The sequence below is a fragment of the Pangasianodon hypophthalmus genome, chromosome 2, assembly GCF_027358585.1.
Source record: "Pangasianodon hypophthalmus isolate fPanHyp1 chromosome 2, fPanHyp1.pri, whole genome shotgun sequence".
NCBI lineage: Eukaryota > Metazoa > Chordata > Actinopteri > Siluriformes > Pangasiidae > Pangasianodon > Pangasianodon hypophthalmus.
Genome location: NC_069711.1, coordinates 16,823,549 through 16,844,325, shown reverse-complemented (window position 1 = coordinate 16,844,325; position 20,777 = coordinate 16,823,549).

The following is a 20,777-nucleotide window of genomic DNA, read 5'->3' as shown; positions in this document are numbered from 1 at the left end:
CTTTATTTCTATAGCACTTTTAACAACTTTTAGACATTGTCACAAACAGCTTTACAGAAATCCACATGAAGGTTCAGAGCCCTAATGAGCAAGACAGCGGTAACAGTGGCGAGGACAGATTCTTTGAGATTGCATGAAGAAGAAACCTTTACAGGAACCAGACTCAAAAGAGAACCCATCTTCTTCTGGGTGACACCGGATAGTGGAATTATAAATTATTACTCTTCTACAACTGTATACTGTGTACTGTACATTTGAGAATAAGAATTCTGGGATGAGCACAAGACAGTCCTTGTATGATTACAATAGCAGGCACAAATCTACAGTATCCAGGTTAGATTATCCACTAAAGCAAGTGTGAGAAAGCAATTTAGATCAAGATTGCAGGAGAAATAAAAAATCCAAGTGAGTTTGAAAAAGAGATCATTATTGGGGCAGACTGGTCAATGCTCAACATCTACATTTAGATCTATGCGAAAGAGATCAGTAAATTAGGTTGGAAATTGTGCTTAAAAGCACACACACTGTGTGATTCTCATGCATTAGTGTGATATGGAAGGCAAAACAGAAGAGCAGACAAGACTGTTTTGGTCAAGTGATACGGTCAGAGAGATCCCTCACTGTATTGTCCAGAAGTGGGTGAGTGCATGCAGAGGTACAGATCTGAATGACTGACCCTTACAGTGACTCTGTGATGCTTTGGCGCATTTTGCTGGTATGGTTTGGGTCCACTTGTCCTCTATGAGGGCAGCATCACTGCAAATTAATGCAAAGTTCTTCTGACTGATCACCTTTATATGATGAATAAACATTTCTGTCCTGATGGGAGTGCTCTCTTCTAGAATGACCCTGTCCCCATCCACAGGACATGAGGGCTCACTGAATGGTTTGAACAGTATGAAAATGAAATAATGTTATGCACTAAATCATAATCATATGGACGCATATCTGAGATTTTAGACCCATGTGTTAGACAGCACTCTCTATCACCATCATAAAACCACCAATTCCAAGAATTCTTTTGGAAGAATGATATTCATCCCTCCAGTACAGTTCCAGAGCCTTGTCAAATTGATGTCAAGATACAGTGAAGCTCTTCTGGTGGCTTCTGGAGGATACTATATACTATATGCATATTTTTTCAAGTAACTCTAATACATGCAGTAGCTAATATTGCTTACTGGTATAACTTTTGAAACAGTGAAATTAAGTGATTTTGTATGTAGGATGTTTGTTGTTGCATGAAAATGTGGCAGAACTTGGCAATTTTGGTAGTAGCTTCAAGCGGCAATATCCATCACAAAATGATGAAAAATGAGCTTTACTCAAGTTTGGTTATGGATAGGAAGTATCCATGTGGTGATGAATATTACAATATTAAAATACATTGACCATAGTCATTAATTACTTCTATTGAAACAACCTCACCACGCTATATTGTGTAATTTTCATGAAAATTTTACAGGTTGCGATTTGCATTTACAATTTTAGTGAAACGTGATTGTTATGCAAAGTAGTTTAAAACTACATGCAACATGTTATAGCAGACAGCTGCTACTTTATGTGAAAAGATTTAACATTACTTAGCATTGTCAGCAGTATTGGCTTAAATGATATGAATTGCACAGTAATCACTTCTCTTTTCTCAAGATTATTCACACCTTACCTTTGGTAAATGTCTTTCTCTGTTTAAACAGGGAGTTTAGATGTGTCAAATGTGCCTATGAAATATTTTTGCCAAAATGAGATCTCACAATAAAAACAAAGAATAAAAAAGAATTAAGATCAAGACTTATATATTCCACTGTAGAAAATACCATAGCTATTTAATTGCTATTGCTATTTAATCTCTTGTTACTGACCAGCCCCAATCACAGGAACACCAGAACTGGACACAGTTCCAGAGGCTTTTTTAAATACAAAATATCCACTCTAAACATTTTGCTCCTACTTTGCAGCTACAGTCTGCTGGTCTTCTCGCTCAGTGCCTTGGACAAATTAAAAATTGCTCCAGCCACCTCTGATGACTTCTCATCTTCTGCTACATAAAGCAGGCTGCAACCTTTGAGTGCAAAATGTGTCTTCCACACTTACAATTTTCAGCTGTTCTGATACATAATCTGGATTATTAATAGTCCACTTTATCTTGCTTAATTTCCCCAGAGTACAACACTGCTAGAGCAAGAAAGAACCACACATCCACAAATCACATATCACAAAAAACTATGCTCTTTGACATAATGCAAGTTAGTTATAATAATGCTAAATAGCAGTAATTAAGTAATTTAATCCTTGTACCAAATTAGGCATTTAGACGATTAGATATAAAAATGGGATGGTCATCATCAAAACTGTAGTCGCATTGCCAGAGAAAGTGACATTTAACATGTACACACAAGCATTTAACAAAAGATAAGTACTACAAAAGACATGTACTAATGACAGAAACCATATTGTACACACACACGTATGCAAGTGTTCACATCCTACCCTCCCACATACACTCCCACAAATGCACAAATTCTAAGTTATGCACAATTTGGAAGCACATATTGTAGTTATTGCATAAATTCTTATTATACATACTGTACTTATTGCACAGATTATTAGTTATTTCACATAATATATTTACATATATATTTACATATTAACATATAGTGCTGTATTTACACATATATATATATATATGTACTTGTGACCTGTGCTGTCACTATGAGGTACTGTTGTAGAGTGCATTGTTCATGAGGGTGACTGCTTTTAGAAAAGAAACTAGTCCAGAGCCTAGAACTGCAAGCAGCTATTGAGCAGAACCTCCGACCTGATAGGAAGATGGGAAGAGATTAAAGAGGTGATGTCTGGGAGTGTGTGGATGCTGGGTGCTCTGCTTGAACAGCGTGAAGTGTAGATGCTTTCAGTGTGTGGTAATTGGGTAACAATGATGTCCTGTGCAATACTGATGATTCTTGCTGTGTTTTTGCTTTCAATGGTGCAAGAGTACACTAACCTTGACTAGCAGCCGCTGGGGTACGCTGCACCTTTTAAGCCTTCTCAGGTAGTATACAGCTGCTGAGCTTTGCCAGGGATTGAGGATGTGTTCCTGACCAGACAGATCCTCAGTAATGTTCAACCCAAGGAACTTGAAGCTGGAGACCCTCTCAACAGCCTGTCTATTTATGAGCAGTGGTGCGTGTGTGTGGCTCCTGGGTTTCCTATGGTATGTGATCAACTTTTTGGCTTTCTTACTGTTGAGGATCTAGTTATTGTTGCTGCAACATGCCACAAGGTTTTGCACAACTTCCCTGTAGACGGATCTGTTGTTGTAAGGGATTAGTCCAGTCACTGTTGTATTGTCTGCAAATCTGATAATGGTTTTAGAAGTGTGGTTGTGGACATTAGTGTAGAGGGTGTAAAGGAGAGATCTCAGCACACAGCCCTGTGGTGCTCTTGTGTTCAGGGTTAGGATGGAGCAGGTATGTAGGCCAAGCTTGACTGTATGACTGAGGTTAAGTTAAGAAGTCCAGGATCCAGTTGCAGGTTGCTAAGCTAAGGCCAAAGTTGTGCAGTTTTGTGACCAGTTTGCCAAGGATTATGGCATTAAATGCAAATCTGTAGTCAATGAAGAGCATCGTGGCATATGAGTTTTAATGCTCTCAATGACCCAGCATGATTTGGAAGGCAATTGCGATGGCGTCGTTGGTGGATCTGTTCATCTGTTCAGTAGGCAAACTGGTGAGGATCAAGGAGTGGGTGGGACAATGTTAGTTATGTAGGGCATAACCAGTCTCTCAATGTAGTTTATGATGTTTGGGGCTGGTCAGTACTCATTTAAGCTTGTTTAAGAAGTGGTAACAGTGGATTCTTTTTGTGGTAACTACAGATAAAGATAGTGAGAGGTTGAAGATGTTGGTGAAAACAACTCAGGGGGGTACCAAAGATAATTTAGAGGTTAAGCAAACTTCCCAGCCATGGCTTTAATTATTTATACAGTTATTTATACAACTTTCAACTTTTCTGTGGAGTAAAGCTTGTGGCTTCAGTATGGCTGATGGGCTGTGTCATTTTGTTCCATCCAGACATCACTGGACACTTCTTTTTCACCAAGTGGTTCACCACCCAAAAGGGAGAGCTTGAATGCCATATTTGCTTTACAGTTAGCCACATTATTATTAAGCTATTAGTTATAAAACAGGTCCTCATAATGTAGTCCTTGTGGGTGGCGGCACTGTATGAAACAACAAAATAATTTTATCGGATGTCAAATGAATGAAGTCCTATGAAAAGTGACAACTAAATTGCAAACTAACTCTAAGCTTTCATAACTTCAGTAGGTTTGGTTATTTGAACCCTGGTGCAAGCTGTGTCACGACAGCAAAAGAACTTGTATGCAGTTCAGTTCAATTGCCAAAACACAATCTAGCACAAATGTAAGTGTTGAGTGTTATGGGGCTGTCATGTTGTTTCAGCTAGTCTAATTGCAATTGTCATCACTTAACCTGGGGCAGTGATAAGGTTCACTGCTAGCTGGCTATTTTATGAGCATGTTCAATAAAAGGAAATAGTGTTTCTCCTCTTATCCAGATAATTATCTAATTGCTAACACTAAGTGTTCACATGAATCTTCTCTTTCAGCACCCTTAAAAGAGAACTGCAAAGGATTATTATAAATACTGAAAAAATGTGAGGTGAGATGATTCATTTTGTGTAACTAAACACAACTGTGAAAACACAAAAAACTGTGAAAACACAAAAAAATCCTTTTGATATCCTAGTATGAACCCAAACCAGTAAATGATAAATTTAGAAACTGAGGATTGATTTGAGCCACCAAACACACACAATAAAAATACCCCTCTCACTATGGCACAGGATTTCCCTTTCACAGTTTTGCAGGTTTTGCTCTCCAGTCAGGTTCTGCCCTTTATGTGGCCAGTTTCTCCTCCTTCCACAACCACACCTGGCACACCTTATTTTTCTAATAAATCAATGGCCCATCATCAATTCTACCACAGTTACCACACCTCAAGACATTGTTCAGATGTTTTATTTCAAGACATTTGTCAGGTTTTTGTCCTTAAAACACTCTTGTGTGTAGAACTAATTGTTTACGCATCCTATCTCAGGCCTCCGTTGCAAATTCCAAAATGTCATTTTAGAACTAGTAACGGAGGCTTGAGCCATTGATATGCAGTTATTGAAGAGAGAGAGAGCAAGAAAAAAGAAAAAGAGAGCACAAGAGTGCACAAGAGCGCACAAGAGCTGCGGTTCTGACAGTGGCATAGAAAGCCCACAGCTGGGTATTTAAAACGTTTGTCCCCACTCTCTCTACCTCTTCCACAGAAGTACGTTTGGCTTTAAGCCAATCGTTAAACACATTTACTGCCCAAGCTGTAGTTTTTTGGTGTTTTCTTCATGTTTTCACCCTCAAGCCTGTCTAACTGATTGTTCATCACTGATTGTTTTATATTGTTTGCTGTTGCCAGCTGCTTTTGATGGCTTTCTTTTGTATCGTTTTTCATCTGGACTGTCTAATACAGCTGGCGCCCAATTGTTGAAATTTTCATGCTCTCCATAAATATTAAAAGTTATTTCTGGAAAATCAAAATTGTCTGTGAGTTTGTTTGTTGTTAGATCTGTGTGTTGTGGTGGTCAGTAGGCCAACTTTTCTGTTATTTCAGTTAACTGAGCGAAGTGGAATGGAACTATAATGCGGTCAAGACCTACCTGGAATTACTGTAGCTGTACTTTAACATTAACTGTTAAATAACACCTTGTACACCTTAGAATGTCTGTCAACCAATCAGAATCAAGTATTAAACAATGCTGTTTTATATACACAAAAGTAAAAAGTAAAAGCAGCTCATGAGAAAAGAACTCAGAGGTTGTAAATTATAAGGTATTATACAGCTATTTTTTATTATTATTTATTATAGTGCTAAATGTAACTGGGCATATCTGGGTTTCCACGTAATTTTTTGAATGCTTTAGTTATAATCAATATAATGGGGGAAAATAGTCCATTCTGTCACTCTTCTTTATCTATGTGGAATTTCACATGTTCTCCCAGAGTCCATGTATATTTCCTCCAGTTTCTCCAGTTTCCTCCCACCTCCCAAACACATGAATTGCTTATGCTAAATTGCCCATGTATGTAAATAAGTGAGTGAATGTGTGTATGCATTCTGCCCTGTAATGGACTAGTGTCTGCGGTAAATCCTCCTGCATTGCACTCAGTGTTCCCAGCACAGGCTCCCAGCACAACCCTTACCAGGACCAGTTTACCCTGACCAGTTTACTGAAGATTAATGAATGTATGAATAAAATCAAACACAGCTCACTTTTAATTATAAAAAGCAAAAGCCACTTTGAAGATCTTCAAAATCTACAAAATCAAGTAGCTGCTAGTTTCTAGAGCTTTCCAAACTCAGCTAGGTTAGCTAACATTAACATGGTTATGGATGGGTTGTGCTATTTCAGTAGGTGGCAGCTGTCATAAAGAATGAATAATCAATTTTTATGTCAAGTTGACACCTGAGACATAAGAACATTTTGATATTTTCTGGTCTGACTTACTATAGAACATAGCTCAGTATGCATCTGATATATCATGTAGTGATAAAAATGTTATAAATTGTAAAATTAAACTCACTTTAATTAAAGGCTAGAAAAATTATGCATAACTCCTTTATTATGGTGTGGTGTCATGACGTGACTCACAGATGAAGGAAAACAAGATACCATTAAAACAGACACATTTACAGCATTGCCCTTGTGCTAGAGGCGGCTCTAGAGATTATCCCTTTTCCCAGAAGGAAGCTCAGAGTGTATTTTATGAGAAATGCAGGAGTTAAGGCAGGGTGGCGAGGTGAGTATACTGTTTAATACTGTTTCATTTCTTTTTAACTTGACCTCCATTGTTAGATAGTGTTTTTATTTTTGGATTTGCATGTGAGTTTCATATCTTTAGTTTTGCGATTGGATTTGTAATTGGATCTGTGAGCAAGCACCATGAATTACTTTGTCTGATATGTGTTTATCATGATCTAACTAAGCTACCATCAGGTGTCTGTCCCTAGCAATTCATGATGAATACACTATATGGCCAAAAGTATGTGAACACCTGACTGTAACACCTACATATGCTTGTTGAACATCTCATTCCAAACCCATTAATATGGAGATGGTTCACTCTTTGTTGCCATTACAGCCTCCACTCTTCTTGGAAGGCTTTTCACTAGATTTTGGACCATACCTGTGGGGATTTGTTCAGGCATGAGAGCATTAGTGAGGACGGGCACTGTGAAGTCGGTGTTCCAGTTCATTCCTCTGTGCAGGCCACTGGAATTCTTCCACACCAACACTAGCAAACCATGTCTTTATGGAGCTCACTTTGTGCACAGGAGCACTGTCATGCTGGAAAAGATTTGGGAATCTTAATGGTAAAGCATACAAAGACAGTCTAGATAATTGTGTGCTTCTAAATTTCTGGCAAAATTTTCGTAATACATGAGCATTGAGGATCCTTTTAGTTTCTTTTTTATGAAGTCAGGGTTCCTGCTAATATCAAACCTTCAGGTTGAGCACATTTCTTTTAGTTTTTTATTGTTGCTTATTGCTGTTCTTTGACCCTGAAGAGCTGTTCTGATCCTCTTCAAGGTGCTAAAACCTCCAGGCACAGAAAGAGCAATTAGAGTGCATTGGTGAACTACTGTGGAGCTAATGTATGTTGTTAGCGACCCTTTTCCTCGACCCTTTTCCTCGACCCTTTTCTTTGTGCTCTTGTCTATAGCTCTCTCAGACCAACACTCCCCAAAAGCATGTTATTTCTGCCTCTCTGGTGGCCATGACCTCTTTCTAGCCACTGAGACATTATGGCAGAAAGACAGCACTTTTAGATGATGGGGGAAAAATGCTTTCAGTCAAGTGGAAAATGAGTCAAGCGTCAGACAAAAGCGTGGACACACATGCCACAAGAACACAAAGAAGAATGGAATGTCTTCTCCTTCTACACTCTGTCATTATGTCAATAGAGCAAAAACTTTCACAAATCTTTATGGGTATTTCTACTTGAGCAAGAATGAATAATAAACAGGACTTTGAAAATTTTACCTCTATATTAAAAAAATAAGAATGCTCTTCTGGATTATTGTTCACATAGTTGCCAGTTTATTTACAATAATAAATAAGATATATAATAATAAATGAGCAGCTCAATATGGGCCTGTGGTATAATATGGTATGATATGTAACAAACCATAACTCAGCACTCACTTAAAGGCAGACATGACCACACATAAGTTTTGTTGACATCTGTTAGTGGTAGGCTATTTACAGATAATCAGAAATCTGAAAGAAGCTATGAAAATGCCATATACTTACTATATGTTAATTATACTAATGAGTATGAACAGTGGCCCTCATTTATTAATCTTTTAGTAAAGTTGTGTATAAACGTTTTCATAGGCCAAGCTGAGCTAAAAATTCCCACCAGATTTACAGAAGTTTCAGTAACACTGATTTTCTTCATGCTCATGCATATGTTGATAAATGCCAATAACTTCCAGTTATGCAGTTTAGCCATTGCAAAGTGTTGTGTGTTATCCTGTTCAGGTTTGTGGTGGATCCAGAGCCAATCCTGGAAACTGGGCACAAAGCGGGAGACTCCACCCTGGCTGGGATGTCAGTCCTTCGCAAGGCACCATGCACATACACATTATGTAGATATAGAGCCATTATAAAGTCATAGGTGCAATTGAAATAAATAAGCTATTTAAACTTATGAACACAAGCCATATATGAAAGCCACAAGCCACATACTGCAGTAGCTCAGGCCAGTTATATAATTTAAAGCCTCTCAGTTGAGTTTCACATTAGTGAGTCTCTTTTTATTTTTTGTAAATTCATACAAAATTAGGAGCTCTCATAGGATACAAACCGTTTTCCTAGCTAACTGGATTTTCATGAATACCATATTTCTTGTGTAAATGTTCTTGCAAATGATTTACAAATATATGTGTTTGTATCCAGTTTGATAAAGGAAACTGCTGAGGCTCAGTGTAAGGAGACTTGGACATTTTCAACCAAAAATCAATGTGTTGTGTTATTTAAACATTTGCTGTTTTATAGCATGTGAGTGCTATGATAAACTCTACAGTCAAAGCATGGCATACTTAATAAGAAGAAAAGTTTACTTACCTAGCTGTGCATTGAGTTTACTGTTATCTTGGTTCTTGATTTTTAACTGGCTGGAATGAAGCAAATAAACTTCAGGATAGACTGAAGATTGATGGTAACACTGATAGCTTAGATATGTCTAGGAAGTAAATTAACTCTCAGCTTTTGGTATGGATTATGTGCATATTATTAAAGAAGTAAAGGCTTGAAATATATGTAGTTAAGAATTGCTTTGAAAAAAAAAATTGTAAGAATTTAGAACAACATCATCTGTTTTCACACGCCACCACATATTTACCAATGTAGTCAGCGTTAAGTAAAATCTCAGATCCTGTGTTTGTCATTCCCCAGCTTCTTTCTGAGTTTGGGAGTCACAGAGCAGAGCCAGAGCCATAGACTGGAACCCGTTTGTGTCATTCGTTGCAGGATTTAAACACATAGCTCCAGCTGCCAGCTGGCTGGAACATCCTCAGGAAATCAGTGTGGCATAGAACCAGGAACCATAATTTAAAGCGTGTGATGGAGAGTCTGCGTAGGCCATGTTCCTTTGAGGCTTTTGTAGCCCCTCTGCATTTCTCTGTCCAAAATGTCTGCAGCATTGGCAGGCCATGATGGAGTTTGAGATGGTGCCAGTGACACAGAGCCAAAGTCAACAGATTCAGCTGGTGGGGGGACAGTAGTAGACAAGGGTTGTCTTACACTAAGACGTGAAGCCAAGAGCCAAAAAGAGCTTTGAGAAGATGAGGTATGTGACATGGCTTGTGATCAGAGGGGTTCAGGTTGCAGTGAAACAGGGAGCGCAGGTTACTCTGCGATGCAGATTTCTCAGACTGAAATGAAAGAGGGAGAGAGATTTGTCAGATTTTAAACAGAATTCTGAAATGTTGGCTGAAGAAAATGGGTTGTGTGTTTCAAACATCTACAATTAGGTGAATATTTCAAAACAGGCAAAAACAAGATGAGGTCATCCAAAAAGAGGTTGTGGATTACAATGAGTCGCTGGTTACATCAGAAAGCAGATACCACATTATAGGTTACTACAGCTTCCACATCTTAGTGCTTATAGGGTTTCTATATGTTCTGAGCTTTTCTGATACGCTCTTTGTAGCCATAGTAGCTTAGAAAGCTAGATTGTAGCTGCAAAGGGGAAACAGGTAGTGAGCTATTTTGATAATTGTGGACACCTGCATTTATTCATTCATTCATTCAAACATCTTCAGGAGCTGCTTTTATCCTGATATGGACAGCAAGGGAATACTACTTGAATAGGAAACCAGCTCATCTCAGTATACCATCCGCGCACATTCACACAAGGGGCAATCTACAGTAGCCAATCCACCTACTGGCATGTTTTAGATGGTGGCAGGGAACCAGAGAACCCAGAGGAAACACACATGAACACACAGTTAGTAATCTGAGCTCAGAATCAAGCCAGGGACCCCGGAGCTGTGAGGAATCAACATTACCTGTTTTGCCACCATGTTGCCCTGGACATTTTTTGCTTTTAGTTTAAAATTCACATACAGAAGTGGTATAAAAACCCTGCTCGTGTCTAAATAGAAGAAGAGCCAAGTGAGCAGGGGCTGATGGGTGATAAGGGGGGAAAGGCTATGACATTGACTGACTGCTTTCACCAATTGTAAGCTGAGAATGCCTTGGTGTATCTGAAGGTCTGTCACAGATAGGATACTCGCTCAAAGACTTTCAGTCAACTTGCAATCTGATGGTGCCTTCACTGCCGTGCAGAACCGGGTTAGGAGTTTTTGCTAAGCCTTTTGTTTGCTGAGGATTCTAAACAGCTGCTGGGGAATGATAACTAGACAGAGTTCAAAGACATCAAGAAGTCAGCAGAATCAACAGAAACAACTATTGTCATACGCTGCATGGGTTTGATTGGGTTTGGAGAGACAAAGTGGAACAAATTTCTTCCTCTTTGGAGTTTAGTTCAAGCGTAGCTTCTAAGCCCAAATTGTAAAAATAGTGAAAGTAAAAACTTTCTGAGGATTATTTGTAGGTTTTGAATTTTTCAGCATGCTCTTCTTATGAATGTCAAAATGATAACGAAAGTGTTTACAGTTACATACTCTGCAGTATGCACGGTGACAGAGGATTACATACACCCGTGACCTTGAGTGGTAACTAAAGAATTTAGTTAAAAATAAACTTTTATAACAAAAGCCAGAAGTGCAAGCAATGAAACATAATTGTCCAAGTTTCACTGTAGTAGTAATTTTTGTATTAGAATCTTTTACATAAATATAAAAGGCACAGATACACAATGAATCTACAATGACAATAAATATGTATTTTTCAAGAAAGCATTATTGATTCATAATTTGATTTCTTTTCAGATTTTTTTAAATTACATTATACATAACACTATAATTTAAATATACAATTTTGGGCTTCAATTTAATATGTAAAAATGTATTATATATAATTAATATTCAATAATAATTATTTGGATTCATTTTGTGTGTTTTTATAGACTGAGCCTTTTGCTAGTTATGATGTCACCACTTTGAGACTTCAGTGTATGAAATCTATCTGAAATTCACACACCATTTGCTTAAATTTTTTCCTGATATTTTAAATATTTCAATCTTTTAAATATTTGATATAATAATGTTTTATATAATTATAATAATTCACTATATCGTACAGTTGATAACAACAATTATTGTGAATAAATGTTTTTATTTGTTTGTTTTAAATAATAATAATAATAATAATAATAATAATAATGATATACATGGAAATAAGCAAATAATCTACCATCACTCGACACACATACACACACATGCATTAACAGTATAAAGCAATGCCACGTTAGTACTCCAAATATTCATTTCTGTATGATATGAATATCTGCATATGTTATATTGTTATGTTAGCAATTTGCAGAACATAACTTTATTTAAATCTCATGTGTCTAGGTAAGCAAGATAACTATGATTCACAACAACATGTCTTTCCCAAAACATGGGAACTGTATGTTGACGACAATAGCCACCTAATAATATCAGACTTACTCTAGTTTTAGGGTTTGTTACCGTGCAGAAAGATTAGAAACATTCTCTGGACTTGTTACCAAAATCTACTGTTGCTTTGTGCTGCTGTGACTGAAACTGGGGTCCTTTAAGCTGCATTTCATTATAATTCCAAAATAATTTTCCATGAAGATTTATTTTAATAACAGAACATAAGAGAACATTAATTCTAGAATGACAAAAACATGCACAATGAGCTTACAGGTAAATATTTATTAAAAATGAATTAAATTATTTTTGGAGACCCTAGCAGAGATATGCTACCCTGTGCACAGCATGTGGTCTGTGTGGATCAGCAGATTTATAAATATATCAGAAATGTGTGCGCACCACTATGAACTTGTTTCTCATACAAAGACTGAGAAAAAGAAGAAAAATGTGTCTCCCTTGTCTAATGCCCAAATGTTTTGGGCTAGATTCAAGTCTTTTTTTGCGGTTTTTGGGTTGTAGTTGGAGTGGGAATTTTCCTGAAACTTTATCCTTGGCACCTTTGAAGCTCTGCATAAGAGTAAAAACATTACACAACTAAATTTGTTTCATACTACTGGATCATAGTTCTGCTATACACATCTAGTCTTAATATGACGCTTTCTGGCATGCTTTCTTAAAAAGAAAGAAAGAATTTTGCTCATCCTATTTGTATCTGTATCTATATGTTTAGAATACATTATCTGTTCACTCACAACAATGCATTTTTACATTACACAATGTCGCTGCCACCTCTCTTTTATATCCTTTGTATTATATATTTTTATATTTTTCCTTTTCTACCTGTATACAAGTAAATTCTGTTTATGTAAATTCTATTTTTATGTCACGGACAGTCGAAAAATGCATTTCACTGCACGTCGTACTGTGTGTGGTTGTGTGTGACTAATAAAACTGTAATTAGAATAATTTGGTGACATCGCTATTATCCATGCATGTATGCATACATACAAACACAGACACTGCTGATATACATTGATCCACAGTTTGCCTGCAGCTCCCCTACTCTAATTCCTTCTTAAATCCATCACGATGTTAAATCATACACACTGCAGTACTGGACCAAAATCAATCTTGATCTTTGGCTAACTGCACCATCATGAGGTCTTCAATTATAGCCATTTATTGTGAAATGAACTCACTAGTGTGTGGAATTGAGATAAGAGAAAGGTTCCCTTATCCTGTACTTGGATTTGTTGGGTTCTTCCTGACCTGAATTTTAATGATTTATTTTAGACAGCTGTGCGAGAGGGAGTTATAATAAACTCTGAACCCACATTGATTTTCATGTTGTTATTTTCATTTAATTTCTCCCAATAATCTCTCCTTGAAAGTTCTCTCTGAGAAATTTTAAAGTTTTCAGCATGTTAGTCATAGCCTATTAGTGAAATAGGGAGTAAGGCGTTCATTGTGTGTCTTCTCTATCTTCCTTCTGAAATCTTGCCATGTTTCTAGATCTCTAGTGTGGTATTTGCCAAGTTTCCTAGTTCCAGTCCCCTAGTTTCTAGTTATGCATGTTTTTCCCCCAGTATCGACCTCTGACTCTGTCTTCTTAACATTCTCTTCTCTTCTCTTTTCTTCTCTCTATCATCCATTGCTCCCTCACTCTTTCACTCTCCTTTTTCTTTGTTTTCTTCACTCTCCCATATCTGCATTAAATACAGATCTGTAGTGCATCTCCTTCTTCTCATGCTTTGAATATTTTTCTAATTTGTTGTTGAAATAGGTCAGTGCTTAAGAGCAGGTCTCTTTTTTCTCCCTTTTTCCCCCTTTCTCTTGCATTCCTTCTACTCCCTCTACTCCTTTCATCCGCTCTGTTCACCTTCCTTTTGGTTCATTTAACATGTTATCTGCAGCGAGAGCAGGTCTGTAGCTTATCCCCTTCTTCTTTTCATACTTTTCCACCATTGTGTTGATTTCTAATGCATGCCACTGGCCAGCAGATGAGAATATTATACAAATCCCACCAAATCAGTCAGCAGTGTATGTGTTCTTTATCCACCAGCATGAATAAATAGTGACCAGTTCCTGGGTATGAAACACATGCACCCTGACACAGTTTCAGGTGAGAAATGTTTAATATTACATTTGCACCTGGTTGTAACACAGTGACTGACAATGTATGTGTAACAGAGAATGATGTATGGCGAGTTCCTATGTCCAGAAGTACCAGCAAAAGGCTCAGTCTATAAAAACACACACAAAAAATGAATAGAACATTTTATATATCAAATCGCAGCCCAAAATAGTATAGAGGGATTATATTGTATGGTATAGTGTAATTTTAAAAAACTAAAAATAAATCGAAAGGCAAAAAGCATAAAGCATTAAAGCATAAGGCAAAAACTGAAAAAAAAAAAATCCTTATTTAATATACAGCCAAAAATCTTCTTGTACAAAAGCTTACAAAAGTCTGAAAATGTTAGAATCCAATAAATTTCTTTTTTTTGTCAGACATGTTAACGACTGACTGATACATGCACTTTGGATGAAACTATTTTTTAGCTTTATTAAAGATGTCACTCATCATAATCATCATAAATACTTCCTTAATTATAGCTATTTCCCCATGAAAAAGGCTCCTGTGGATCTGCTGGTCTTAACCTTATGCTTATGAGATCTTTAAACCAGTATTTCTAGGTGAGCTATCTATGATGCAGTTCAGTCATGTTTCTCTGAATGTGTTTATGAACTGCACGCACTTTATTGTCACTTATTCCTTTATTTAGAACTATGGCTGTCTGTCAGATGGTAAGATTACAGACTCAAAGTCTTGTTTTATGTTCTGAGTTCAAGGGCCAAGCTGCAGTTTTATCTGGAAGCATTTATATTTCAGCAGGAGAGCAGTGCCTTGTTCTACCTCCCATGCTTCCTGAAGGCGTTTGCTCCTTCATCTCCCACTGCTGCTAAGCACGAGGCTTGTTCCTAGTGCTAATGGGTGAATCTACACCAGAATTTACACATACAGTAACTAAAGACTTGCAGATTCTTACAAATTGATGCATAAAAGCCCAAACAATGACGTAATAATTATTAATGTAAGGAAATTAGATCATGGGAGTGCTCTTCACTCAAGAAGCTAGAAAGAAATACTCTCAGGAAGGCTTGTATCTTCCCAAATCTTTCATTCAATCATTCAGCATGTCTGTAATCAACACTTCCAGAATGGTTCCTCCTCAATCCTCTAAACTCCTGAATGTAGCTGATATATGTTCTTCACTCATTCAAGAATCACAAACTATTTGTGTTATCAGACCAGGATGCTGCCATGTTGTTCCTCTGTCATTGCAAAGCTGCCTATACATCACAGCAGATGGATGTCAATAATCTCACAGGTGCCTCCCATGAAAGGTCTTGTTCACTGTTCCCTGTTCCTTGGTGGCTTGTAGGAAGAGCAATTCCTCGTGCTGGAGATGAATTTTTTAAAACCCAGCCTATGTAGTTGCTCAAATCATTAGTAATTTAAGTGGAAATCACAGAGACTTTACCCTCAGCCATATTGTATGTGCTCATTTTATTTCAGTGAATTTCATTAAATCTCAAGAAACACATTAAGGGCTAATGCCTCATTTGCAACAGAGTTACAAACAGTTTGAAGCTTTGAAGTTGTTGCTTTTATTATGGGAACAGTTATACTACATAATTATAAGTAGTCCATAAATGGTATGATATGATGTTTTCTACAGGCAAATTCATGATACAATAATGTAATCATATCACCATGTAAGATGGAAATATCCAGGTGAAAACTAATTCAAACTCTGCTGATGTCCAGTGTTCATCTATCGCAGTCTGCACGAGCTTGTCTTCACCCTGCACAGTGGGTAGCTGTCGCATTATAGGGGAGAGCTGGTTGGTGGGTGGGAATTGGCAGGTGACCAAAAAGAAAAAGGCAACAGAATGCAGGGTGTCTCACCACTCATCACAGACAATCTCCTGTCTATATCCAAGAGCTCAAAGCCTTTAGTGAAAAAGTGACCACAGACTCAATTATCTGAGTCACCAGGCCCATTTTCCTACCAGTGTTTTCATGACAGCTTCAGCCATTGAAGACACTCAAGGCTGATAAAAGTAGGCAAATAAAGTAGGTGGCATCCAATTAAATTCACAGAATATTGTGCAAGTACGTTTGTCAGTCATTTGTGCCAAGTCTGGATGCAGTTTTGTGGTCCTGCATGGGTGAGACTCTCAACAAGGTTACCTGTGAGCCAAAGTTACACCTAAAAAAATTAGGGGAAAATTACTTCACGGTGTTTAAAGACTTTTTTACTCTGTACAATATGTGTAATAGTATTCAGGGTTTAAACAGCAGGTGTCTTGGGGAGAAGGGCTTGGCATTCCTTTAGCAGCAAACTGGGAGTGGGAGTTGAACTACACTGTAAGTTCAACTCCCATTAAGTATGTCTATATTAAAACCTTAATTAAAGTATTTTATTTCAAAATGCAGTTAACACATACGTTTATGCAAACATGTATTTATGTATAAAACAAAATAATGTTAATTTTTCCACAATGGATTTTTCCAAAAATGATGGGATCAGAAACATCTTGGTTAAACAGTATGTTTACGTGCACTTCACAGTAGTCTGGACCATATCACCTGTTCCATTTTGTCTCTTACATGACTTTTATTATGTTGATGCTTTAAAAAAATGATCTAAAGATATAATAACTCTTCAACCTTCATAAAGAAAGCTGTTAAGTTGAAATTCAATTAAAGTGAAATTTTTTTTTTTTTACTGTTCAAGCTTGTGTAAAGCACATCAGGTTGATAATCACCTGTAAATAGTACATACACAACACAAATGTTCAATTCTTGCGATAAAGACACAAACTGAGAATTTTATGTTTAATGCATTATGGGAACAAACCTGCAACACTGGCACGGGTTCGAGATGACATTGTAGAGGATATTGGGTGTAAGCATGAGCAGGGTTTATTCAACTGAGACAATGTTGGGTACATAAACAGGTGGCTCAGGCGCTCGGGTACTCAGGGGCAATACTAATCTTCTCAGAACACGCAATACTTTGAGATACAGTAACACGATTAGTGGAAACACTAACAATAGTCAAGCTTACAAGAGACAGGGAGCATGAAAACAAACTGAACTTCACATAAACCATGAACCTTCAAGCATTTAAACTCTTTATTCAATCATTTAAAGTTACACAGCCTGCTAGGTTAGACACGGACTATATTCACACAAAGTTAAACACCTTGCCAGGAGTAGCAACTAAATACCTAAACGTAACAACAGACCAGACAGTAAACAGATGAGGAAAGAAGCAGAGGGGCAGAGCAATAACCCAACCAGGAAGTGATTAAGTTAGGAAAAGCTGGGAAAGCTGTAACAAAGGCGAAGATCATATATTGACAAGATGTTATAGACATAAACATGTAAGCAAACAGACTGAGGACAGAGAACTAGCCAAACCAAGAAGTGGTTGTGATGGAGTGAGGGAGACTGTGACAAATCTCGTCAGAACAGATATAATTTATGACTATAGCATAGTGAATTTTTAATTAGTACTAATGATAATAATAAAAACAGCTACAAAGAACTAGTAAAGAACCTAGTGATGATAGAAATTGCTAGCTTGTTAACTCAAAGAAGCAGTAAGGATGTGTGTTAGCTAACTGTATGGAGCTACAGCAAGACTAGCTTAGCTAGCACAACTTGCAGTAAATATGTGAGTGTGAAGTGTCGACATGCTTTCTGTGGCTTAGCAGACTGCAAATCCAAACACACTTCAGCAGATAAAGGCTTAAAATTTTTGGGGTAGATTAAAAAAAATCCAATACATTGCATTTATAACAGAAGAGAGAACCCTGTCAGATTGCTAACACAGTGCCAGTAGAGTGACACATTTAATAATAATAATAATAATAATAATAATAAAATAATAATAAAAATAAACCCTGCTGTGATGTTTTATAGAATGATTTGTTCAACTACAAAGGTAAAACAAGAAGAAATGAAACAATCAGTACAAAAAACATTTTAGCATTCAGTTAACTGCTTATCACTGGGACTAACAGGGTTATAAAAGTACTGATGATTTTCTTATTTATAACAAATGTATTGTGATATTAATATTGTACCATATACTCAAATTGCCAGGCCTTGCACAGCAGGATGTCATTTTGGAGCAGCAGAACAGGGTAACACTGCAGTATGACACTTTTGGGAATTGATGGATTTGATTACCTTTCTGCTGAAATCTGTTATTGCATGCAACTCACAGAAGAACATTTTGTAATGTCAGTTGCACTGTGCAAGACTTCCCTATGTGGATTAATCCACTGCTTATAAGGGGCCAGTCAATACACATGTAAGCCTGAAAGTAAAGTAACCACTTCCTATGGTATAAATCAATGATGACACATGATTTATGAATCCAAATCATTTACGTCAAATCTGACCCTACAGCTCTGACTTTAAATAAATTATTTTAGGATCTTCAGTGAAATTTATAAATGTGTAGAAGTACACATTTATAATATTCTTTCTAGTGACTCAGTGGGCCTCATTTATCAATCTTTTAGTAAAGTTGTGTGTAAATGTTTGTAGAAGCTAAACCAAACTAAAATTTTCCACCGGATTTACAAAAGTTTCAGAAACCCTTTCTTTCTTCATACTTTTGTGCGTGTTGATCACCTGTAAAGTGCAAAGTGTGTTCCCAACACAGCTCTTTCAGTGACGCCCACAAAACTCCATAAAAGTTCAAGTGCACGGATAGCTCTGAGCACAGAGCGATCGATGAGGATAAAGCCTGAAAGACAGAAGTGGAATTTGTTTTTTTTTTTACTCTAAATGTATGATGAAAGGCTGAAAGGCAGAAATGGGAGTTTTTTTTCTCACTTCTATGCCAATAAAAATATTTAATCATATATAATATTAATTATAAAAAGCAAGTGTTAATTCTTCCATAAGCTGAGGCATTTGTTTACAGCTTTTTTGCTAAAACATGAGTGATTCAAAAAAAAAAATTTTTTTTTGTTTGTGTGTTTGTTTCCTACTTGCTTGTTTACCTGTCAACTGAAACTCTATGTGATCAGCAATGTGAACATAAACGAGCAATTTTGATGTGCCATCTGAGTTTACATATTATATTTAATCTGATCTTGTTTTACTCTGTGCAATATCTCTTATAGTTATCACTTACCTTTGATACGTCAGTCTTTAACACATAGTTTTGAATTTTGCATATGTATGTGTATACGTGTTTAACCACCAAATAATTTAGCTGGAAATAACCATCAGCACCTGAATTGTTTGACTGAATATGTAATGATGCTAAATATTCTGGCCATATTATTATTATTATTATTATTATTATTATTAAATAAGAAGCCCCTTTATGTGCAGCACTATATGTGGTACATCACCTGGCATAGCAGTAATGAAGCAATACATCCATGTGAACCCTCTTTTCGTAGTTACAGCCATTTCTCTCTCTGTCTCTCTCGTTCTCGCTCTCTCGCTTACTCTGTCTCTTTCTTTAAATTAATTTATGTAATATTTATTTTGTTCGTTTCTTTTATTCTGCTCCATAGCTCTCATTTATCAGCCTCTGGTGGTGCAGTAAAAACAGTTTCAAAAATGTATGACTACAGTTTTCATATCTTCTAGGCACCAAAACAATAGATAGATAGATGGATACAGAGAGAGAAAGAGAGAGAGAGAGAATGAGACCATTTTCTGAGCAGTGCTACCTGCACATGACAGTGCAGTTATGCAATAACACAGCATGGAAGTGATAAAGCACTGCATCAGTGTGATGTTTGTTTAGAAAATGATTCTTTCGCATCTGCATTGAGAAACATCATGTAAGATGTGCATTTGGTTTGAAGTTCAGCATTTGTCTAAATGCGTCTGAGTAGCACATTTCATCTCCCATGGAGGATTAGAGGCTGAGTGTTTTGCTGCCTCTCTCTTTGCGCACGCACCGAGGCCGTCTCATTTTTTGGTCCAGTGCACTCGATTATTCCTCCACTCTGTCTAACCAGGGAGAATATTCATGCTCCTCATGTAATGGCACTCATTTGTGAATGATGGGTTAGTCATGGTTGCCGTGTGGGCTCCCTCGGGCCTCAGGCCTAATGACGCTGACGCTGCCTGAGCTCTCCTGGGCAATATCAGCTATTACATGTACTTAATAACTCTGTCCTTATGATGTTATTAAAGTTACTGTTTGAATACAGTTACAGCCGTGACTGTAGTGCAGATCACACTCAGGCTTAACATCTGAGAGCTGCTACAGCAAGATGAAATAAACTCAAATTATTATATAAATGTTAGATCCAATTTTTTAAATAAATGTTTTTTGAATCTGGATGTAGACACTTGATTCTTAACTACTGTATATGCTGGTTCATGCTCTATTAGACATGCTGGTTTTCAGTCCTTGAACATGCCTCCCATTTGTACCCATGTACACAACGCCACACCCTCAGAATCTACAGTGGTCAGTGAGTTCAGTGAGAGTTAATGTTAATGTTAAAGTATTATCATGACCTCACTTTCAAGCAGTGAAATGGGCTGTTGTTGAAGTAGGCATTGGT